This window comes from Zonotrichia leucophrys, chromosome 3 (assembly GCF_028769735.1).
Source record: "Zonotrichia leucophrys gambelii isolate GWCS_2022_RI chromosome 3, RI_Zleu_2.0, whole genome shotgun sequence".
NCBI lineage: Eukaryota > Metazoa > Chordata > Aves > Passeriformes > Passerellidae > Zonotrichia > Zonotrichia leucophrys.
Genome location: NC_088172.1, coordinates 90,687,060 through 90,712,485, shown reverse-complemented (window position 1 = coordinate 90,712,485; position 25,426 = coordinate 90,687,060). Strand labels below are relative to the sequence as shown.

Genomic DNA, 25,426 nt, shown 5'->3' with positions numbered 1-25,426 from the left:
CCCAGAGTCGTCATGTGCTGCCAGAGAGAGCCTAGTGAATTCCAAACCCTCAGGCCTGTGAAATGCCTCCCAGCCTGTGCCCCACTCATGTGTAATTTGGTGAGCATGACCCTACTGAAGTGGGAAGTGCTGTGCCCTCCATCTCCCTAGGGCACAAAGCACCATCTCTTGCAGGAGGCTCATGGCTGAAATGTTTATCTTCTGCTTCAGTGCTGAAGGTGTGCTGAAGATAGTTTTTGTTCACTGTTTTTTGAGGCGGGAGGAAAGGGATAAAAGCTGGATAACCACCAGTTTTTTGATATAATCTGTGACTGGATTAGGTGCAGCAGTATCTGGGGATGTGGAGTTCCTCTAACAAGTAAGGAGATCACCTCAGCCTGTTTTTTACTTGATGTTGCAAACCTGACACTAATCTCTTGAAACCTCCCATCAAAAAAATATAAACTGTCCTTATTTTTTAGTGGATACCCCATCAAATGTGGGTTATGCAGATTGATAGAATTACTTGGTTCCAGTATCAATGATACCTTATTTTTCCTTTCTTGCTTTGTTGATATATTTACCTGACAGTCAACTTAAGCTTTTTGTCTTTTGTGGGGAAGGCACAAGTCCAAATTGGGAAGGGGAGTAAGTCTAAATAGTATATGTGAAGAAAGTAGATTTATTCTTACTTACGTGGATTGGAAATTGACAGGATAGGAATAGGATGCTTTCATCTCTCTCCTTTCTTCTCTTTCCACCACATCTCCTTAATGCTGCTCCTACTCTGGGTTATATTCCTTAATACCTCATTTTTCTTAATCATAACAGTTGTTTTATCATATCCTAATGTATTCTCTGATGCTCTGAAAGACAAGGAGATGACATTTGTCTTCCAAGACTTTTTTAATGTGCATTTTTAGGCATTCAGGACTGGCTGAAAAGGAAATTTGTCAGCCCTGTTAAGGCACAGTTTGAGATAAATCTCAAATTGCAAATGGATTGTAGAATTTGTACCAACAATTCTTTTGGGTTTTGAATCTTAATTTAGAAGTAGACAAACCTAATAAAAAGACTGGTGGTGAAATATTGAGTATTTGGAAGTGAAGGGGTGAGGACAGGGACATGGTGGGGAGTGAGTCTGTCAGGTAGGCCTAGTTAAAGTAACTTTAAATGAATTTGGGACAGTGGGGGTAAATTAGTCTGTGCTGAGCTCCACACAGCCACATCTACAGCAGCACTTGAGCTGGGGAGTTCTATAGCTAACTCAGGTACCTCTGTACTGCAGACATACCCTGAGGTAAAGAGAATATAAATAGGGTTGGAAGGCGAGGGACAGAATGAGCAGCCAATCTGCAGAGGGCGGAGGAGCTGGGATCAAAACTGCTGCAGGTCCTTTGAAAGTCATGAAAAGCCAGAGCCTTAGTTTGCTCACACAGGCACAACTCCTCTGGGCTTCAGGGAGAAAGTGTCTGAGAGGCTCTCAAAGTACATGTGCAGAGCCAGCCTTGTTGTGCTAAAAAACAAGCTCTGATTAACTGTGCACGTGGCAGGAATTTTGCATTGCCGCTAAAGCAATGAAAAGTCCTGAAAGATTTCCATGACATTAATTTTAGTTCATTTGAGATAATCCATGTAGGGCTTAAATAATACATGAGATTTATGCCATCCAAGATATGCAGTGTATCTCAGCCTTAGTGAAAAGAAATTTGCCTTGTTGACACCAACCAGGCAGACCAGCAGACAGGACAGAACTAGTTTTTCGTCGGAGTATCGCTGCCTGTTTCTTCTCCTGGCTTTCATCTCTCACTCCCTTTCTTTCCCACCTCCCATTTTTTTTGTTGATTGGTGTCACCTCACATGCTTAGGATGTCTGCCTGTCTGCTCAGAGTGTGAACACATTCCTCAGAATGCTGATTTGTTCGTTTCACGCCAGTGTCAAAATGACTTATTAAATTCGGCACCTCCTGATACCCGGTGCCTGATGTGTTGCTATCCAAACATTAAATGACAATAAGCATATGCAGCCGCTGGGCCTAGCAAACTCATTTACTTTGATAAAAATGTCATGGCAATATGCTTTAAATCACTGTCCTTTTCATCATTGTTAATTGCTAGCTGTAGACCTCTTTCCCGTGCTTAGTGCAAGTGTTAGGATGCTGCTCCTCCTAGCCTGATTAAACATTTTTTTCCCTAACTGTAGAAATCTCTTTCAGTGGCAGTGTTATTTCATCAAGAGATGGATTTTGCTCTTAATTAGTCAACATGCCACCAGGGATACTTCAGTCATGGGTGTGAAAAAGCCTCCAGCAAAAGATCATTCTTTGGGATTAAAAAAAATAATGTATCAGTGACTTGGGGATAATTGGCAGCTTCAGTGACGGTGTGTTGGCTCTAGCAGTGAAAATATGCTCTGGTGTAATATCAGTACCTGCTTCTGTCTGCTTTCCAGTTGGCTCACTGCAGACTCAACAAGAGCAGTTCTGTGTATAACAATGTGTGCTATTGAATACTGGGGGTGAAGAACCATTCCCCACCTTTTCTGCTGTCACCGGTGAGCTGCACATCTTTCACAAGGCACAGGTTTTATGTTCTCCTCAGCAAAAGTGCACCACCTTTTCTACCCATCCATGATGGCTTGAACATGATGCTGAGTTTGGATTTGAATATATCTTTCAATTTCTTGCTCCTAGTCATATGCTTAGTTTGGACTTTTTCTTTCCTTTTGTCTTTAGGAGCTAGATACTTCTGTGGTCAGAAAGGTTTGACCATCTGAATTCCTGGTGCTATTTTTCCCAAAATAGTACCAAAAAGATCTTTAAAAACAAATAAATCATGGAATCCTTCTGCTTCTAGGGAATATAAGGTTATTTGTTGTGATAAGGTTATTTACAATGAGAGAATAGAATTTCAGACATCTTTGTAAAGATACCCATTTCACATTTCAGGGGTGACTTGCAAGTAAACTGTCTCTGAACTTGATCAGAAATAGTATGGGAAAGATTGATTCGTCCTAGTGGTGTTGAAAAAAATCTATCCTGCATAGAAATTAGATTTTTATTAATAAGGTACTATTATATTTTGTAAACAAGTTCTAAAAAGGGGTGTAATTGTCTATGTGTGGGGAAGGTATGGAAGTATGAGAGCATGTCAGTCATGCTGCCTGAACCTATTTTAACTTTTGCACTCTCAACCTAAATTCCTTAAAGAAATCAAACCCAAACAGTCTCATTTGGTAGATATGAGCTTGATCCAAAGCTTGCTGAAATCCATGACAAGTTTTGTGATATGATTCTAATTGTCATGAAGAGCTTTCAATTACTTAAAGAGAGAGATACAATTTCATCAGTCAAAGATGTTCTTTTCCAAATGGAATGAGCTCTAACACATCCTTCACACTAAGCCTGTCAAGCTGTAGTAGAAAGATGTGTGATCAGGCATTTGGAGGTGCCTGCCTTGTAGCAGTGAAGCAGGGGTTGTTGCTTTGGTGTCAGATGAAATAAAGAGCTGGTTGGACTTTGAAGGGTCTATCTTCTCTAGATAAAAGGCCAGTGACCTTTTCACATCAAGCCTGGAGAGAAGCGTCTGGTTAAGGGTGATATGCAAAAGTGTTGGCAAGAGGGCTCGTTCATTAGGGCTGAACCTCCTTTCTCTCACCTTAGGGAAGTAATTTGAGATGTGTCTATCACATTGCTGTATCCTCACAAAGTGGTGGATCGTTCTTTAAAAGCAGAAACACAAAGAGAAGCTCTCTGAAATGTTGAAGTAATGCCTTTCACTTAGAGAAATGCCGAGTATTTTTCTTTTGAGCTTTCGGATATTTTAAAATGTTTTAATTTTAAAATTATCTGCCCATAAGGAGTTAATAAAGAAATGAAACCAAACATTTTCAGACTACTACAAAATCTTGTACTGAGCAGAAATATTGGAAGGTTTTTTTTTTAATCTTTGTTTTCCTTTTGTTAGACGCCAAAGAATGAAAAAGGTATTGTCATTTCCCTTCCGATCCTTAATCCAGTCACAAAAGAAAAGATCTTTTTTATGCTATTGTTAGTAAAGAAGCCAGCTTTCTATAAACGTTTTTGAATGATGCCCCACCAGACAATGCTGTCTATAGGCCAACTTGTAGACCACTCTGAATGCCTTAGAACAGCTTGAATTACTTACAAAGAGAAGAAGTTGCATTTGTGTACCTGATACAGCAATTCCTCTTGAAGTGGCAGAAAAGAACCACGCATGCTCATCAACCATTTCAAACACCTTCAACCATTCAAACATCTATTTTTCTACAGGTAGTTTGTCCATGCCAACCGATGTTTATCAGCAAGTCTTTCCACTTGTGTGTACAAAATTTTGTTTGTAATATGAATAAAGAATTGGGTTCTATAATGCAAAGTAATTTTGTTCAAGTTTTTACCAGTCAGTGTCAGCCTTGATTACTTCACTAGACTTGCATGGTGTGTGGGCAGGAGATTAGAATTTGCTAAGAGGTTGCCTCTGTGTACCTGATATAAGTGGTATTACTTACACCTGAAGTGGCAGAAAAGAGCCACTCAGCATCAGTTTCTCTCATGCTCTAGTAATCCATTGTGGATTAATAATGAGATCAGCTTGGGAAGGTAATACGATTTTAACACTCCAGCAAAGGGTAGGAAAAGAAGGGAAAGGAGAAAGAAGGAAACTTAAGGCAGCAGTTGACATCTATCCTATGATGTGAACAGTGACTATTTTTCAGGCTCATGAAAGATCTTGTAAAGGGGTAGAACAAGCATGACAAAACTCTGAAATACAATAACACAGTAGAATTTTGCAGAAGAGAAATTCATGTTCCTGGAGATAAAAAAATTTTTGTTTTGTTTTGTTTTGTTTATATGTCATTCAGGTAGCATATTAATATAAACAATGCTTTGTTTTCAGTATTTTATAGGCCAGCCAAGGAAGTAACTGAATATGTTTGCTTGGAGAAAGAATTGAAGGCTCAGAGAAGATGTCCAACTCTGGTAAGATACTGGGCTGTGGGAGATTTTTTGAAAGGCTGCTGTTATCAGAGTGCATGGTTTAAGCTGGTGCTGACTGTTGATTAAAAGACCCTGCCTTGTTTGTGGAGAAAATTTAAAATAATCTTGGTTTTGTTTCTTCTCTGGTGTGCAATGGCAAGGCAGTGTTGAAAGTATTTTGTGATGATACAGAAATACACAAGGGGCTAATGATCACTTTAAACTTCCCCTACTACTTCCATAGGTTTTGATTTAATTCTTCTCATTCATCAAACTGTTTGCATGTGATATTTGAGTTGATGGAGGCCAATAGTATAGTGGCATGAAAATACTCATATCAAAGAAGACACTGAAAAGATGTGGAAATTGGGCCGAGTCAGGTTTCCATAGTTAGAATAAGAATCCCTCAAATAAACAAGCAGAAAATTGTTCTCATTGCGGTGCCTTTGAGTCTGTTAAAGTCATGTAGAACCGACAGAGTTGCTCAGTGTCCCTATGTCTGAGTTAACAGTGGTTCCATTCAAACAGACAGAAACCCTTCAAACTCTTCTGCATACTTGCATGTTTTGGAAAGAATTCCCTATTATTAGAGCCGTTATTAGAAAATACCCCTAACAATTTGTTAATGGTGTTGAAAATAGCATAACGGCACTCCTTTGCGCTGTATGTTTCTTTAGCTGAGAATATTTTTGAACACAAAAAGGGATCTCAGGAAAGCTTTCCCAGTCAAAGAAAGCAGAGACAGAGTTGGTGGGCACCAGTAACAACTATTTGCTGGTTTGTATTTGAAGAGTGGTAAAGAGTTAAATGCAACTGGAAAACAGTAAGTTTGTGGCATTGCTGCTGTGTGCTGTATTCTGGTTAAAATCTGTTGTCACAGCTTTGTCATCCATGTAATCAGGTGTGATATTGGCTCTGTGTAGCCCCTCCTGCCTGCTTTCTCCCAGTTTACTCTGGGAAGAAGCAGAGTAGTAGGAGAAAGAAAGGGAGCAGAAGCAGTTATTTGTCTGAAGTGCTGTTAAAAGGACATCTATGGGCCACTTATTTCATATGGTTTCATTTTGTAAATGCCACTTGAACTAAAATATTCCCTTTCATCTTTCTGACAGAAATATGACACAGTAATTCTTTGTGAAAATGTAGATGATATGCTGCAGTAGATACAGTGAGTTAGGATTAAGTGGCAAATTCCTACTCTTAAAGGCTTAATTAAAAGACACAATAGCTCTAGGAGGTCATTATTATAATTACAGTGCTGCCTATATTGTTGTAACCGAGTACATGGTTGTAGTGTCATGTTATCTCTACACAGCATCCTGGTTTGATGAGGCAGCTATTGCATACATTCCATGGACTGTGATTTGCATGAGCTTTTTGCTAGTCTGTTTAAGCTTGAAAATCTGATTCAGGGCTCAGTTTATTTTAACCAGTTTTATATGGGTACAATTCCATCAACTGAAGTGTGACCACCTTAGATTTTTATTTTTTTTTACCCCAATGTGCTGGAGGAAAATTAGGTTCTCAGGCTTTGGTTGCAATCTGTGGAAATGAAGGAAAGGGCTGAAACATGACATTTGTCTTTAAATTCTCCATGTATACAGAAATTAAGAAGAAACAATGGTTTTCTTACTAACTTAATCAACAGATAGTTTGAAGAGTAGATCCACATCAGAGGAAACCAGCGAGCTTGTGTGAAATTAAATCTTAATGTTACAGAATGCCACAATCATTTTCAGCAGTGTATTTGAGAGCTCTCTGACATACTTTCCTTTCCTAGAGGTGAGATTTTTCCCTACACTATCTTTCCAGTTTTAGATTAAAGCCTTGAAGCAGTATCACTGTTGTTGCTTACCATGAGACAACTTTACAATTGACTAATCCCATGCCTGGGAGTATTTCAATCTGACTCTTTGGGAAGGGGATTGCAGTGATAGAAAGCATAGCAAGGTTAAAGACAGTGTGTGTACTGGTCTGAATAAAGCTAGGGCAAGACAGATCTCAGGGAACTCTATCTTGCAAGGTTAGGCTTGTGTGGACTGCTGAAATGATAGCTTAGTTTCCCCTGTTTGTGGGGTGAAATCCAAGTGAGTTTAGTTTGCAGTGGAAATGAGTTGGAATTTTTTTATTGAGATGTCTTCTCTGAGAGGACTGGAAAAAAGATGAAACCAGGTACTCAGCCATTCCATGCCTTCTCTAAGTGCTGATATTATTATTATTATTATTATTATTTTAAATCTCTGAGTAGTCAAGCAGGTCTTGCAAAATGGAACGTACTCAACAGAGAGAGATGAAATTACCCCAGAGGACAGATGCCTTTGCTCTTGGGAGGTGGGAGACTGAACTTTGGATCACCTCATGTAAAAGTAGCTACCTGAATGCTTCCAGCATGTGGCAGTATCCTGTCTTTGAGGTTATTGTCCAAGAGTTGGTCACAACTTTTGCTTTCCTTGGCTTATATTGCAAGCATCCAACAACAAAGGCAAAAGCTCATTTTACATTTTATCTTAGGGTAGGATTTGCCTCATTTCAGTTATCTTTAAACTGAAGCTTGTTGTTGAGAATAAATCAGGTGTAGATTAATTTTTATCCATTTTATCCATTTGTGGATTGTGCAGGTTCTAGTCTCATTATTTTAACTCCTTTGTTCCCTGACCACTCCTCTGTTCCACTTAATTAATAATCTCACACCCACAAATGAATGTAATGGATTTGAACTGTATAGTATGAGAATTATGAGTTTTGTGCTCTCTGCTGGGATATTGTCTGCTACAAAATACTGGCCTGACTTGTGTGCATGCACTAACATTGCCTTTCCAACTCTCTGCTTTCTATTGCTTTAGCTGAGATGGTGTTATTAGTCTTTCTTGGGTTCTTCTCTCTAGGATAGAAGTAATTTTTTAGATTATGTTCCCTCCACAGTCTTCAGCCTTACCTTGTCAAGGGTTTACAAAGTTTCTGACAAAGATCCACAGTAAGGTAGACATAAAATAAGCATTTGCTTTTTCAAGAGATTTTTGAATTCGTTGAACTATGTTCCTCTACTGGAAATAACTCATTTGATAATATTTTTTTTTTCCTGCGCTGCTTTATTTTAGGGATAAATCCATTCCTCTGTAAGAGTGAGAAAGTACTAAATTTTTGTGAAAGACAGGTTTGTTAAGCTTGAAATAATAGGATCTCTCAAAAGAGGAGTGCTGGAAGAATTATCAGTTTCTCTGATCAGCCCAGCAGAATCTGGTGCTGAGCTCTGTGTACCTGAATTCATGAGTGAAGTTCTAGCTGTAGTGTCCATTTTAATGAGACTGCTGTGCAAAGAATTAAAGTTGTGTCTGTGCTGGTAGGAAAGCTGTCTGCATGTGCTGTGATAGGAGGTTGGCAGAAAATTTTGGATATTTTTTCCCAGTTGTTTTTTTCTTCCTTTCTCCTTATCTTTTCTCATGTCTTCTGTGTGAGAAGCAGTAGAGCAGACAGGAACTCTGAGCTTAAACAGAAACTTATGAGGTTGTTCTCATACCATTAGTTTGTTATTACCCCTCACAGTTACACTGTTGATATTATTGGGCTATACTAAAATTAAGAGACGAGTATTCAGTTCAATCAGAGAGCAGCCAGTTCAGAGAACAGAGGGATACAGTTGCATCCCACTACTGTCTCTACTTTTATGTGGAATGATCGTTTTTTAAAAGCAATATTCAAGCTCCATGGGCCTTCAGCTCCCAGCATCTCCTGCCAGCACTGTCAGGATCTCTAAGGCTGAGCTGGCTGCACCCTGGCAGGCAGAGCAGTGGGAGAGGAGGTTGCCACTGGCAGTGGTGTTTCATTTGAGCCTGGAAGTATTGCTTGCTCTGGCGGTGCTTGGAAACTTGGGAAAAAGATCTGTTCCACGAGTTATTTTGATTTTAATTCTCTACCTCTTCCCCCCACCCTTAATATTTTTTCTTTTCTTTAATGAAACTCTTTCAAGGCTTTTCAATTTCTAAAAATTGGGGAGGGTGAACTTATTTACTTTTATTAGGTGTTGGAGGCAAGAGATAAAGGAGGACGAAAAAAAAGAGGAACACAAGCTAGAAGATGAAAAAAAAATATTTTTTTAATAAGGGAAGTGCTGTCCCAAATCCCCATTAAACATGTGTTTTCCATGGGCAGGTATTTTTTTAAGAAAAGAAAAAAATATTTGTTGAAAAGTTGGGAGAGCACTGAATAGCTCTAATTGAGTGCTCTGCTTGATTGCTGACATATGTTTGGGAGAATGAGGTACATGCTCCTTGCTGACCAGGACTGCCTCTCTGGTGTTAGCCAAAACCTAATGGGGCTACTGTTGTCCCGTGCTATTTTCATAATCAGAGAATAGGAATAGGCCAGAGGAGCACACTTGAGTTCCAAATGTGATATCTGTATTTGGTGAGCGTATGCAAACAAATGAATCCTTCATGACATAGATGTGTCTCTCAGGATTGGCTCCTGGCAGTTTTTCAAAATGTGGGTGGAGCACTGGTAGATGATAAAGCTGTAGCAAAGGTTACTTCATTTCTGTTCTTTATAGTGCTAAACAGTTGTAAGTATCTGGTAGGTATTTCTGATATGTGCCAGGAGTAATTTTGTTGGATATAGTACTTTTATACTCTTACAAAACTCTTGAAAAACCCTCTCTGTTCTTATGCCGGCACTGTGTAAAAGCCAGGGCCAACCTTATCACTTTCTGTTCTCTGTGATGCTTTGTAGGTCAAATTGCATTACTCTGCTTGGCAGAAAAGGCAAGTTCAGTGGATAGCAAGAATTAATATTTAGCTGGTAGTATACTCATGTTGCATTTTTTTGTATTGTTCAGATATTGCCTTGAAATGTAGTTTTTGAAGACTGCCTAGGTCTAAATTCTTCTTGTGACTTTTCCACCTGTTAGAATTCAGAGTTTGCTATTTTATGGTTTGGTTTATGGCTTGCATGACACATAAATCACATGTTGCATTGAGGAAACATTTCAGTCTTTGAAATTTGTAAGGCAAAAAATATGTCTGGATGCCTTGGAAATGTTTTTTTTTTCTCTTTTTAGAAATATGTCCCTCTCTCAAAATTCTGAGTAAACAGACTGGGAATTCACAGTAGCTTGAGAACATCCAAGACTCAGCTTTGTTTGAAGCCATAATAAGCCTGATTAAAAGACTTTTTCAGTGCTAAAAATGTTGTTTGAATTCACTGAACAAAGCCGATTGAGAAGTCAGCTGTTGCTTCAACCTCATATGTGTGTCAGATGCTAGAGGAGAACAAAGTTGACATTCCCACAGAATAGAGCTCCAGGGAGATCTCAAGGAAATGTTGCCAAATACCAGGCTCCTTCACTGAATACTTCCACTCTGCCTCATGATTCCAGAGCAAAACATTTGGAAACAGAAACACTTGTCTCATGACAAAAATCCCAAGTTTCTTCTAGAGTATTTACTCAAGTCGATGGCCTTTGAATTCCAAGTACCATTGTGTATTTATATTCATGCTATGTCCTGCAGATCTCCATCTGCTTGCAAAGTCTTCCAGAGAGAGTGAGAATCTGAATTTCTGGAGAAATTACTTTCAGCAAAAGTAAATCCTGTCCTCCAAGTACTTTACCAGTGTCTGCTCGCACTGAGTGCACCTCAGTTGCTCAAATTGATCAAATCTAAGAACAAACTAAAAATAAAAAGAATAGGTGAGAGCAATTAATATATAGTCTATTGTTAATACTATAAATCACTCTTGTTAATGCCAGTAGTGTGTATTAGAGAACTATGAAATTCCAGATATGCAAAATCAGGAGCTTCCTATGCAAATGAAAGACAATTGGAGCAGGGCTATATGTTATCAAAGCCAGAGGTGCAAAATAGGTATCATATTAGGTAAATCTTCCATTTCTTCCTCTCTTAGGTCACTTTTTTATTGTCTTCCTTATCAGAGAACTGTCCTAAGCATGTTTACCTGGCCAAAGCATTCCACCACCCTGATGAGGCTGTGTCAGCTGCTTTGTTTCCTCATTCAATCTCCTCCTGCCACTGTTGCTACTGACCCTTCTGTGGCCCAGTGTTACAGGTCCTCAGTGCTCTGCCTACAGCACGAGTTGCTCTCAGTGTCTGTATAAGCCCTAGCACGGCCAGTTTATCCCTTCTTGCCTCTGGCTCCAGAGTATTTTGGGATTTGGTACAAATAATTTGCTTTTAAGTAATTTCAGTGTTTGTCCTCTTATCATCTTGTCTAATTATTTCTCCAGTGCCTGTCACACTGTTTTCATCAGAAGGATGTTTCTTCCAGCAAGACTAACTTTTGCACTCCATTTTTGTTGTCCTCCTTAAGTGTGGTATCTACCAGCACTCCATCCATTCAAATTCAATTCCTCTGCAAGTTTTCCTTTTTTCCTTTTCCTCATTTTCTTTATTCTTTATTCTTTATTCTTTATTCTTTATTTATTTATTCTTTTTCAGTTATTCCTATGCAAACACACGCTTAGATTTGTTACACATTCCACATGATGGCAACTTAAGCCTCCTAAATGGAGCTGCTATTTCCAAGTAGCAAACTCCATAGTACTGCCCTCACCCAGACACTCAGGCTGCCAGTGATCTCTCCTGCAGTCTTTCTAAAACTCATTGTAGATCTAGGTTTCTCTGGGAAAGTGTGGAAAGGGACTAGTGTTGGCAAGTGTTTTGTTGGGGTGTGCAGTTATGGGAGAATGTTAATTGACTATGCAAGGCTCTGACTCAGTTATATAATTTTTAGTGTTATCTTCTTATGGAAACGTGGAATTTTAACTGTATTTTGGAGAAAAGCTGCATTGTGCTTGGCATGTCTTCTTACCCCTTTGTTACTTGCTGTCAAAATAAGTACAAGGACTATTGGGCAGTCAATTTTCAGAGGATGCTACACAAAATTGTTTTATACAGCAAAATAAAAGCTAACCCCCAGATTTTGCTTATCCCACCATTCTGCCCAAATGCTCATTATCAGACTTTTTCAACTATGCCAAAAACCATCCTGTGTGTGAAAAGTCATTTCTGAAAAATCAGGATATCACAATTTACCCATCAGGGCTAAATGAGAGGGTTTAATGAATTCCAACACAAAAATTCCTAGGGTGGTTGTACTAACAGCAAGTTGCTTTGAAAGGACTATTTTCCTCTGCAGGGATTTCAGTAAAGAGACAATGTTTATTTTTTCAGTGGAAAATTGATTGTAACTAAGAGGATACTTGGCTTGAAAGTGGGGAATTATCATATCATATGATTAAATGAAAGCTTACCTTGTTATAAGGTAACTAGACATATCCCAATAGAATTGAGACAATGTTTGATTAAGCCAGATTTTCCTACTTTAAATTCAAGGAACAAATTAAAGAATAATTGAGATCCTTTTCAGATCTTTTATAAGCTGAATATATAAAGCTGCAGCTCCAGGTGGCAAAGCAATTAGCTGATGAATAAAATCAACCACACTGTCATTCGTCAGATGTTTAAATTCTATAAGCCAGATAAATTAATGTGTTCCTTAAGCCAAATAAACGGTCACGCTCTTCATGTTACCACTGAGTTCCCCTGGGAATGGGCTTGGGAACATGTTGATAGAAAATCTAGGAACTGTCTCATCAGAAGGGTCATAATTAAGTTGCCTGGTTTTGCATGTCTGAAATAAATGTTCCCTTTCATTGAAAAGACGACTGTAATGGTGTTCTGTGCTTTATCAAATGGGAGGATAAGAGTGGAAGGATAAGAATTGGAATCTGAATATTTGTGCCTTTCTTGCTGGAGATGGGATTTTGGCCTCTGAGCTTCTGGATAAGGACTGGGAATGGCACAATCTGTAGCACAGTCTCTTTGGCTTGTGCTAGTGCTCAGTTTGGCTTTAGAAGTAACACTGGGGCAATTGAGTGCGACCGATTAATCTGAGAGGACCTATTTGTCTATCAGCAGCTGAACTGGAACTGTGTTTTTGAACTTTTATGGTTGAGTTTAGAATGTGGATTGTGCTGTAAAAGTCTTTCCCCTTGCGCTGAGGAATCTCTCTGAAATGGTTATGTGGCCGCTCAGACTGTTTGATAGTCAGTGGCTGGCCAACAGAGGCATGGCCTGAGCCCAGTTTAAAGTCTGCAATACCTTAAAGAAGTCTGCAATACCTTAAAAAGCTGGCAGGCAAAAATCACCTCTTTCTATGCAGACCTACTGTCGTAGATGACTTTGCAAGCACTTAACTCTACAGCTTTGGTAATAGGAAGGGGGTAGACTATACTATGTATGATGAGCCCCTAGACAGAGAAAATGCAAGCTCTTGACTGTTCTGTTGCTTTTCTCCTTCATTTCAAAGCTTGTGTGGGTTCTTCAGGTGATTAGTAATGCAAGTACCATTGAATGAGTGATACTTGGGTAAAGGCAGTCCTGCACTGCAGAGTTACTCACCTTTAGTGAAATACTGCTCCTCAGAGTGATAACTCAGTATCAGTGTGCCTGTCTGTAACAGTGTCAGGACACTTGATACCTGGTTTGAGACATGAACTGGTGTTGTGTGGGGGAGGGGAATGTGTGCTTTCCCTGTCTATTTTATAACCTGCCCAGATGGTTTATAACCAACAGTGAATGCTGCTGTTCCTTAAAACTCTTACTTATTATCTTAAAAAAATAATTAAAACCTGTAAAAAAAATTGCTTTGAAATGGAATATATATATATATTCTATTCTGCTTGAATTTTACTCAAAGCAGTGCTTTTATGTAACCTGAGTTAGTTTTTGAATGCTTCTGATTTTCAGACATTTAGAAACAAGAAATAATGGAAGAGTTATCCTCTGCCTGGAATTTAAGAAAACCTGGAAAGGCACTACTGCATGATAAAGCAGCTGTCATAAATAACTTGAGGCAGAATGGGTGGCTGTTTGAAGGCCACTGAGGCCAGCAGTGGAAACAGATAGAAACTGGCTTTGATTTGATCTTTCATACCTGTTTGATGGATTTTGGTTCTTTAGGAGTGAGTAAAGATCATCAATCCATGTTTGAGATTGTATTTTTTAACTTCTATTTAAATATCTAGTACTCCAGGCAACTAAAAGTATCTGTAGGAGGTATTTATTTTGAGAATAGTGAGATGTTGGCAATCAGTGTAGAACAGCAAGTGTTGACAGACTTTATTTATGGGTGCATTTCGCAGAAATTTGGTAGAAATTTCAGTGAACTTGTCAGTTCAGCATCTGCTTTGTGCAGCTCAGAGTGGCACTCAAGTCTCAGAACTTGCGGTGGAAACATTTATGTCCTGTGACAGGGAGAAAAGGGAGATTAATACCACTTGGGCTGGTTGGCAAAAGGAGTGATAAGCAGAAAATCCTGCAGAAAATCTCATGATGCAGTGATTACTTCAGTAGTTTACTTTCTTTGGGGACATTTTATAAAGAAACATTTGTTCTGAGGCCTTATGCACACAATGCTTTCTAGCCAGTGGGGCTTGCTGGGCAGACATTGGTGTGTACCAGAAATCTTTCTATTGAAGTAGCTTTCTAGAGAAGAGGTGCAATTTCTGCTTTCTTGTCCTTGTTCCCTCTTGTCCGTTTTTGCTTTCTATGCTGGGGCTTCTTGAAGACTAAAAGGGAAGATGAAGGTTATTGAAACAACATGCATTGTTTAGAATTTCTGATTAACTGAGAAAGCAGGAAAAGCCCTCAAATCAAGCCATTTTTTGTGCTCAGCCCAGAGAAGTGAGTGTCCTGCAGAAACAGTTTTACCAGCCTGCCCCTAGCATCTGACAAAACCAAGGAAGACACTTCTAGTCATACAGAAGCTCTGAAGAATGGGATCTTCCAACTGCTCTGTCATTGTGGCACCAGTTTAATGTGTCCTGTGCTCACCACGAGGGAGCTGAGGGAATATAATGCTAATGACATGGTCAGATGTTAGTGTCTGAAAATAGAACTTGCTGACCAGCATTTTTTCATAAAGAAACACCTGACAGGTGATTTCTGTGACCAACAGCATTAAGGTCAGCATTAAGGTAGCTATATCATGATAAAAGTTCATGACCAGGAAACAGTTCTGTAGATAAGAGCAGCAAGGGACTCCTTCCAGTAATGAAAGTGACTGAGTGACATCTGAGGGAGCTGTTACACTCATTAATTTTTACACATCTGTGTCATAGTTGTATCTGTATCCTGAAGACAGCTATGGCCATTGTAGCCCTGCTACTTCAGGCTACTTGCCTGTGAAGTCAAGGGGGCTGCTCACAGGCTTTGGTTTCTGCTCATGCTGAAATGTCTGCTGCCCTGGCACATTTGTATGTGCTCCTGTAGCTGGTACTGTGGTGCTGAGATTAGACCTGGGCATCAGTGTGAATCAGTCTGTGCCCAGGAACCTGAGATAGTTAGAAAGTGAAGGGAAGGGAAAAATGTTGTGATTACTCAGTTTTCCAAGAGGAAATAGGGAATGGCAGGCATAGAGCAGCCCTTTTTGAGTGTCCTTCCCCTATTTTAATTTCACCAACTAAAAATGCATCTGAAGTGTCAGTCTTTATTGAGCATTCCCAACAGCATGTACCTAGGACTGATGTTCATATTACTTTATGAATAGCGACATGAGCTTGACTGGCTTTTGAATATAAAGCTGCAATCTGGTTTCTAGTTTTACCATCTAGGGTAACTAAATACATTTATTGTGAATAATGGTAGCCACAGAGGAAGGTCTTTTCCAAGTACCTCTGTTTAGATTCAGTTTGGATTGTATGTAAAAGATGTTGTCTTGCAGCTTTTAAAGGAAATTTTTTGGTGGAAACCTTAGCTATATTTGTAAGTAGATGAGAATAACACAAAACGGTCATCATCTCAGTATTGATAATCACTGCAAAGAACAAATCCATGGTTTTAAAATTGGCACAAATATGAAAACATTTGGCCAAATGTAAACAATCCCCTCTCACAGGACTTACTGAATTCAAGATAAAAGCATAAAAGTATTTTCCTCCCATCACAGGAGAGCAGTTACACAAAAAAGATGGCTTTGAATTTCTTGTTCATAACAAGTAGAAAATCTTTGTTTGCCCAGTGCGGCTGGGTACAGTTATGGATTTGTGGGTTTGAGGGGAAAATGGATGATAGCCCCCATATTAGTATTTATTCTTTCTTCACATCTGTTCTCAGTCAATTCAGTGATATTTATTAAAAAAAAATATTTTCAAGGCATGCCTAACTCAAATCTTCTGACATCTTGCATACATATTAGTTGACATAATGGTCTTGCTTAATGCTTAAGTAGTTTAAATAGTTTGCCGAATCTGAGTTTCACTGTCTTTACAAAGGGAGCTGGAAATGGAGAATCCAGTTTCTCCACTGACACTACTAAGGAGCTGTGAAATGTTTTGGTGCTGCTATAAAATTTGACTTTACAGGTCGATAGCCTACTTAGAGGTTTGCAGTACTCATTTACCTTTCCCTTAATGATATGCAAAACTAAGTAAATGTAAAATTTTGTTTGGTGTACACTAAAAATATTGTCTTCCTGTGTTTCTCTCCTCCTTTGCTCCCATCTCCCTCACAGTCTCTGTAATACTCAGTTATCTCTGAAGGAAATGATAAATGTTTGAGGTTGTACATAGCCAAAATCTGTTCTCCTTCCCCCAAATGAATAATCCAAAGACTGAAGAGTTTTCCCACATTTTGCAAAAATGCACTTTTAAAGCTATATTTTGATGGCATTTTCGAGGCCAGTTTAAGCCCCAAATGAAGACACTATTTTTTCTTTATCCTGTTCTGTGGAAGTATTCTGCTACTGGAAAACAATTTAACAGAAGCTGCAGTGCAGCTGTTTCCAACAGAGTATTAAGAAATTGCAAGGAAATGAGGCCCTGTGTTATCATATTAATGATATATTAGCATATGAGTGTATATCCTACAGGACAGAGTAATGTACAACATGAGTGGAGGTAACAAATAGCATTGCTGGGGAATGAGGAATCGCAGCTTACAAGTAGCAAAGCAAAGCAGGAACCTCAAGGGTAGTCTTTTGCACTTCTTTACTGCATCTTCTGAGAGATGATGCAGTAAATGGTTTATATTCATCTTCGTGTTGTGTGCTTCTTTTATATATATCCTCTTTGCTTATTCCATGATTAAAGGGCATCTGTATGCCACAGGAATGATGCAGAAGACTGCAGCTGTGCTAGATTGGGTTACGTTGTGTTACAAGAATATTGTTGTGGTGTTAAGGGGATCCTTTCCTTTACTGCCTCCAATATTTTGCATATTGCCTCCAAGGGCAGAGTTCCGCAGCTGGTGGGCTGTGGAGTTAGGCACAGTTTCCATGTACCTCCACTGAGGTACCTCCACTGCTGCATAGCTCCCTTTGTGTCCTTGCTTTCTGGAAGAATACCATGGCAAGTTCAGTAGAAAATCATCATCTCAATGAAGCCTAAATTTGTTTAGCATAGCTTTTTTTCAGGAGATTATTAATCATGGGTATATTAATCATGGGTAAATTTGAGAGACCTAAACAATAGTTATAAAATATTTTTAGGCATTTCAAGCAATTCCTACCTTGACTGTCCTTGGTCTTGTGTGATTTCTTTTTTTTTTTTGTTTGTTTTGTTTGTTTGTTTTGTTTTGTTTTTTTTTGTAAGAAAAGGCAAAGTGCTCCAATGTGGAGATTTAATAAGTCTGAAATAGATAGTTATGACAACTTTGGCACTGGAAAGAAAGAAGTCACTTCAGAAATGCTGATTTATGTGATCTGCGTCACAGCTACTACACATCAGCATTTTTCTGTCAGAGGCTGATGAAGACTTCTTTACTGTAGGTTTTGCTCCTGGAGTTGGAATGATCTGCTTCCTTAAGGTGCTGCCCACAAAGGTGGGTGCAAGTATGCCTCTTCATGAAAAATGTGCACAAACCTTTTAGAATAGGCTGAGATTTGTGTGCTTATCCAAGAGGTCTGAAAGGCACATGGAAATGTCCTGCAGTTAAATGCTAGCTTTTGTGGATTTGGCTATATGGCAGTGCTGCACCAAGGGCTGCTGAGTGTTGCAGTCAACTCCTTCCCTCAGCTGGTCCACTCTAGGTTTGTCTCTGCTTAAGCCTCCACTTGCCACTGGCTTTTGCAGAGGTAAAATGATACAAAAACACTTCCTTGAAGTCCAGAGGAAAGTTTGGTGAGGGTGACTCCCTGTAGCAGAGGGAATGAAGGGCTGCAGCTGTTTCTGTGTGCTTTGTGGGCATATTGCACTTAAAATGAAAATGTGTCTTCTCCAGCTCTGTGCCAGTCAGCCTGGGGAGGAGAGCAGCTGGGTTGTCCCAACAGGACATGTTGCCTTCTGGTGGCTTTGTACCTCTCCCTGCTGCCCTGATTTCCTGTTCCACTCCTGGTGTCTTGTCAGTAATGTAAGGCCCTGGGTATCAAGGCTGGCGAGAGGTAGTCTCCAAATGATGAGTGCGTGCAGTTCCCATATAACATCCTCCTTATCCTACTCACTAAAATGTGTAACAAATAATCTGTGCTGGCAGTGGGATTAACACATTTGACCCTTAATGGCTCTGAAGGAATAATTGTGATGTCTCGGGTCAATAACTGTGTGAACTAAGGAGGATTTGCTTGATGCACCATAACATCTTCTACAGAGCTGTTCATCCCTTTTGAGGGCCTGTGAACCATTGGAACTTTTAAGTCTGTGTTCATTATGCTCTGTTCTCTGTGTGCATGTGGTTAGGGCCTGGTACACGTTAAAAGTAAACTCTCCAGAATGCTGACAGATCCTCTGATTCTGTTCTAAGATACCACATTTCTGTCTGATTCACAAATATCTTTTTTAATTGAAACGGGGCCTGCAAGCAATCTGAGATGATGCAGTAACAGTCTCTGGGATAGCTGTTGCTTCCACAATTCAATAGGAATTTCTGTTCCTTCTTGCCTTCATGCTGAACTTGTCTGCTCTATTTATATCAGCTGTCAGTCTGCTGGTTTTCCATAGAAAGGGGAAAGGGGGAGTTGGGTAGAAGTAGCTTTTGGGGTTTCTTTGAGGTTTCTTCTGTAAGGTTTGTTTTTATATGGAATAATTTCTTTTAGGTCTCTTTCACTTCGCACCTCCTGCCTCTTCTGTCTGCACGCCCCCCAGATAAGGGTAAATAGCTTTTGAGTTTGGCTTTGAGGAAGGCAAGCCTTTCTGATGAAACAGGTCAAAAAATACTTTTACTCTGAAAAGTAACAGCTGTTTTCACTGTCTATTTGCAGATATTGTTTGGGTATGAAGGAACTATTTAGATCAATGGGAAAAGAATCCACTGAATTAATGTAAAATTAGCTGTGTAATAATCAAAGGAAAATGTCATCTCTTTACAGGAAATGCTACTGGTCTTTACACATATTTGAAGAATAAGTCTAGTCAGCATACAATTATTATTCAGGCAATTTTTCTGTTGTGGTTAGTATTAATGGTTCTGATTCCAGAATACCTAATTTTACTATCTGTAGAGATCTTCACAGCAGGTGCAGAGTTCTTCCTTTACTTTTGGTGTGAAACGTTTAGCCATGTGCTAATAACCATGAGTTGAGCTACTCAAAGGAACTATGTACTAGCACTAATATTACAATGGACTTAAAAAAACCACAGAAACCCTCTGCTTGAAATTTGCCACTGTTGTTTTTATTTTGTCAGGTGTCAGAAGAATGCCTAGTGCCATCTAAGAAACATATGAAGGGCCTGATTTACAGAATCAGGGGATGAGGAGTTTCTCTGTTGAACAGTCATTTCAGCCTGTTCTGTTTTCCTCAGGAACCACACGGGAGCAGTGTGGTCCAGCCTTTGAGAAAGGAACTGCTAGTCTTTCCTCTGGCGACTGAACCTATCTGTCAGAGGGTGTCTCAGTCTGAGATATAAGAACACAAAACTGATGACAAGTAAAATATTTCACAGAATATCCATCTTTCACTTTGCAAATACTCCTTTGTGAGAAATCAGATTGTCAGTAAGGACTACTCAGAATACTTACAATATTGAATGAAATAAAGAATAAAGGCTGTATTTTGTGCTGTTCCATATTATCCAGTGATCGGATAATATGAAGTAAAAAAGAAGAAAAAACCCCACGATTTTGATGCCATAATGAATTAATAAATGGAAGTTACCAATATTCCATTTCATATTTATGACAAGATGTAGTTACCAAGAAAAGAAAAATAAATACCTTGGGAAAATACTCCAGGAGGCTTTTTGGTGAAGGCTTAGGTGCCAATGTTTAGATGTTACAGGTTTTGTGTGTATGTGCAATTTTTAAATTATTTGAGAATCCCTGTGCAGATTTTGCATTAAGATTAATAACTTTGCTTGTCAAAGGTGAGCACTGCATCCTTTCTGAAAGATCAGGTAGGTGTAAGTACAGCACAGAGGAAAAGGCCTTTGTAGTTTCTGGTACTCCTAGGAAAACAGAAGTAAAAGGTTGCTGTTGCTTTTACCCCCATTATAGGGGGTCGTGGGATGGGAGGACCATAATGTGCTTTGGGGAAAGACTCAATTGCTCCATCCAGAAGCAGTGATTGTTTGCCTGAGGCTTGTTTCAGAGAATGAAAGATTTCTCCTGTCCAGCCAGCCCTGGGGCTAATCCTTTTCTGTCTCTGTAGGTGTTGGTCTAGAGAGACTCAATGCTAAACTCCTGGAAACGCTTATTTCAGAGGAAACCAGCCTACAAACCAGAAATAAAGTGTAGAAAACAGACTGGTGGTCGCTGCTGTTCTCTCCCCAGGTGAGGGAAGACAGGTGAGAGCAGTGGTCAAGATGACTTTCAAGGGAAGAGCTTGGCCCCAAATGTCTGCTCTGAGATGGTGTGCAGGCATTTGCTGGTTTAGAGCCTGAGGGAACTTTATGGAGAGAATTGGGTAGGCATCAAATTTGATTTCCAACTAGATGAAATTTCAGAGGCTTAGAATAAGTTTCTGTTTTTACACTCAGACCCTTTTATCTTGTTACTTGTTCCTCAAAGCCTGAAACAACAGCGTAGAGTGCCTGGGGGGCATCAGGCACAGCATTGTTGGCTGCTCAGGGATGGGGATTGTCCTGGTCTGCTCTGCACTAGGGCAGCCTCACCTGAGGTCCTAGGGGCAGTTTTGGGCACCACAATATAAAAAAGATATAAAGCTGTTAGTGATGACCCAAAGGAGTTGGAGATGGTGAAGGGCTTTGAGGGGAAACCATGTGAGGTGTGGCTGAGGTCACTTGGTCTGTTCAGCCTGGACAAGAGGAGACTGAGGGGAGACCTCATTGCAGTTACAACTTCCTTGTGAGGGGAAGAGGAGGGGCAGACACTGATCTCTTTTCTCTGGGGACCATTAATAGGACCCCAGGGAACAGCATGAAACAGAGTTAAGGGAGAGTTAGGTTGATTATTACAGGAATTTCTTCATCCAGAGGGGGTTGGGCACTGAACAGGCTCCCCAGGGCAGTGGTTACAGCACTGAGCCTGCCTGAGTTCAAGAAATGTTTGGACAATGCTCTCAAGCACGGAATGTGACTCTTGGGACTGTCCTGTGTAGGGCCAGGAGTTGGATGGATGATCCTGATGGGTCTTTGCTAACTGGGGATATTCTATGATTATATGAGTGAAATTCAGGTTTAGCTACTCTAATCTGTGCCTCATTGGATTCACCTGATCCCAAGTGCTTGGCAAATACTAGAACTGACATAACTGAACACTTTATTCTTGCTGTATTTTCTTCCTCCCAAAAGCAGTGAACAAGGCCAATGATTCTTTACTTACGTGAGTGACTTTATTTCAGTGGTCCTTAGTCTCTCTTTGAATATGTGTAGAAAATAAGACCTCCTATTGTTTATATATGACTGCTAAGGTCACTTTTTGGGTTGATTGTGTTTAGCTAATGATAAAAAGTGCTGAGAAATCTGATGTTTGGTCTTTTCCTCAGCTCCTGAGTCAGTACTGAGGTGTTTTGTTTTGGATACCCCATTTATTCCAAAGAAGGGTGAAGATTTTGGCTTCCATTGATTTAGGGGTGAGGTGCAAAAAACTTGAAGAAAAATAGTGGTTTACTAGTGAGCATTAAAAAATGGAAAGCAAATCAAGAACTGTCAATCCTCTTAGAACCCAACTTCCTCCAGGATAACATTGCAAACATCTTCTGACCACAGCATTAAATAACACTTGTCAAAGCACAATTTAGCAGATTCACTGGGGGCTGCTTAAATTCTGACATGCAAAGTACATTAGGGATTTTGCAGTATTTCTTCCCAATTCCATAACTTGGAAGAAATACCAATATATTTCTGAAACAAGCAACCAAATACAATAATTGTGTTTGCAAAAGCAGAAATGGTGGCATACAGAAGAGTTACAAAATTGACAATTCTAAATCAGGAGATTCTGACCAGATTTCTAAATCAGAAGATAAAGAATTCAGCATTCTCCTGATGCAGGAGAATCTTTACAGAAGGTGGCTCTGGGATATCCTGGTGCTGCTCCTGTTCAGAAAATGTCTTAGGTAAAATTTGGTACTATTTTCAGAGTCCACCTCAGGCGAAACAACTATCCCAGCAGTCTGACACTTAAAGAAAGCAGTGCAAGTTGTATTATGTTGACTAGAGTTTGCTGCTGGAAAGGCATTCTGTGGTTCAAAAACACCCTGATAGTTTGACTCTAATTACAAATGGAGTAGACTCTCAAAGCATATAACAAGATCACTGGCAGGCAGCAAGGGTTTCTTTATGGAAAGGAGCTTCTGTCATTTCAAAAGCCCAACATTCTCTTAAGAATGATAAAAAAAGATATGATCAATGAGAATACACAGGAGATATGATGTTTCATTAAATGTAGATTACAGTGATCTTTGTCACCTTACTTTTTAAAACCAAGGCAGAGAATCAGCACACAGTAATTTAATAGAGTGAAACTCTTAGTCTGTGACCTCATTTTCTCATTTTTGGGGTAAAGCTCAAGTTCATGGGGCATTTACTAGAGTGGAACCATACTATTCTTCCACTCTAATTTCCAAGTGTTGCATCAGTGTCAAATGCAAAGCAACTTGTCCAGGATTAGTAGGATCTCCGTTATGTCCTTCCATACAAAATTATCTCTGTCAAGTTTTAATGAAATGAAAGCCTGTTAGATAATTTATTAAGAATATGGAAGATGTGTAAAACATGTGACTTGTTATTTTAAGAGTTGAATCTTCACTTTGAAACTGGCATAAATCCACCAAAAGTCAATGGAAATATTTAGATTTACACCAGCTGAAAAGATCTGTTCTCAATTTTACTCACAGTTTTTATGGCTTTTTTTCCAGAATGGAAGCAAATGTTGAAAAAAATATACTGCAGTATTATTAGGCTGCTTTTATCTCAGTCAGCATCAAGAAAATAGCTGCATAACCACACAATATGCAGGTGGGATAATCAAAGGTGTGGAGGGAGAAGGTGTCCCTATGTACTTTATTAATTCTGACTGTGACTCTGAAGTCTGGGTGCGTGGCTGAATATCACACTTTGAGCATGGTGCACAGGCTGAACAGCATATGGCCAATGCAGCTCCCCGAGCAGGGGGTCTGGCATGCATTCAAGTGGGATCCCTTGCGGACAGTGGGAGAGCTGAAGGCAGGGAAAATCAATCCAGCTGAATCTGCTGGCAGAAAAGGAGTTTGGAGCAGTGAAACTTCCCCAGAAGCAGAGGCAAAGACATTGGGTACTAATGGTGCATTTTGAGCTTCAGAGGTTGTGAGATGAAGGGGAAGGGATCTCGGAGGCACATGCAGAGATGAAGAAATTGTGAACAGGAAGGAGGAGTGGAGGGGTGGGCTTTGGTGACATTTTTGGTGTCACTCTAAGACTGGCTAAGCAGGAAGGGAACTGGCTGGAGAGGGAGACAGACTGTGGGAGTCAGGAAAGCGAACATGCATAAGAGAGGAGGTTCTTGAAGTGAGATGACTTTGTGAGCTATGTCTGAACAGTAAGAGGCACAGGAATAGGTATAGGTGTGAATTGTTTTGCCAGAGTCTCCAGATAAAGTGGAGAGGCACGTGGCTCTTGCAGCCATTACAAATGAGCGTGTCAAACTTGCCTGGGCTGCCGTTCCTCGGGAGGACAGCTGTTCAGCTGGAGCACCCGTGAGGCTGGAAAACAGTGTGCCTCTACTAATGGGACACCAGGGGTGTCAGCACTGCTGTGAGGAGCAGAAAGTAGCTGCACTTCCCAGTGCCCTGTGTCTTTGACAGGATAACAGATGCCTGTCCACAAAGTGCTTCAGAGAGGCCACAGAATGAACATTTGTTGCAGCCAGCTCAGATGAAGGGAAGTGAAAAGCACGCTGGGCTGTGTGGGATGGGGCCAAAGTGCAGCAGCCTCAAAGGAACTTAGAAGTGAAAGTCTTCCGAGGCTGTGTGGGAAATAATCAGCTATGGTTCAGGGAATGGACAAAGATGTGAGAAATCTGTGTTTAGTTAAACCAGTTCCTGGTTTAGCTCCTTTTCAACAAGTCATTCCATTCTGGCTATGGCATGCTTCTCACTGCAGCCTGAAGGTAAATCCTTTTCACTTGTTCTGTTACCTAGGTTGCAAGCTTTTTTTCCCCCTTCACAATGGGTGTTAGGTCCCATGGCTCCTCAGCTGATCCCTCGGTTTAACTGTCATACAAATCATTAATAGTGATTATTGAGGGTCAGCTGTAATGTCAACTGCAGGGAATAAGCCTTTGGAACAGGTACTTCTGTGCTGGACCCGCCTTGCAAGCTTTCTAATCCTGAACTGATTTATGGCACCCTCAATGCTGGTCCAACATACTGGAAAAGGAGAAGGATCCATTGTGATTGGGGGTTGCCTGCTCTTTTTGCATAGGGGTAGACTCTTTACAGGAAAGAATTTGAAAATTAATTGGCAGAGTGATAAAGACCTTTGAAATGCTTGACTTCTTGTGTTTGTTTCTCCTCAACAGCAGGTGTCTTCCTAAATATAAATTCCAGCTGAAATTTGGTCTCCTTTCTTTTCAAATCTGTTTAGATCACTGTTCCAAGAAACAGCAAATGAGGTTTTGCTGTGAACACAATCTTGTAGTGGGAAAATCCTTCATATAATTTCATTTTAGAGATAAAATGAGACTCATGAGGATCCTGAGGATCCATGAGCGGCAACACCACTGACTTCCCACATTTTAATGAAAGCGTATTTCCAAAAGTAGGAAACCTAGTTGAAATGACCAACTGCATGCAGTTGTGTTGCTGCCCTTAGTGAAATCTGCTGAGACAAATTTCATGTAGTCTGTCATTTCTTCAGTCTTTTTATTCTTCTTACACCCCTCTCTAGTATAGGACAGTCTATGTCAGCAGGTAGTTTCTTGTGTTAGATACCTATATTAAGCTGCTTCTAAAATAATCCTTTTGGTGTAGAAATTAGTAGAATTCCTTGGTATGAGTAAGTGAAATGTGGTAGTACAAGGTTTAATGACTAAATGGATCTCTTTACATAGATTTGCCTGTGTTTGTGC

The 25,426-nt window shown here is 39.9% G+C and overlaps 1 long non-coding RNA gene across 1 annotated transcript in view; it reads left to right on the top strand.

Annotated features, from left to right (window-relative positions):
* The first annotated feature begins 4,897 nt into the window (after nt 1-4,897).
* The window catches only part of LOC135445955 (uncharacterized), a 39,282-nt gene continuing 18,753 nt past the window's right edge, over nt 4,898-25,426 (top strand). Inside the window, exon 1 of the long non-coding RNA XR_010439641.1 lies at nt 4,898-4,979. This is a non-coding gene — a long non-coding RNA (uncharacterized LOC135445955). The remainder of the gene's footprint in view (nt 4,980-25,426) is intronic.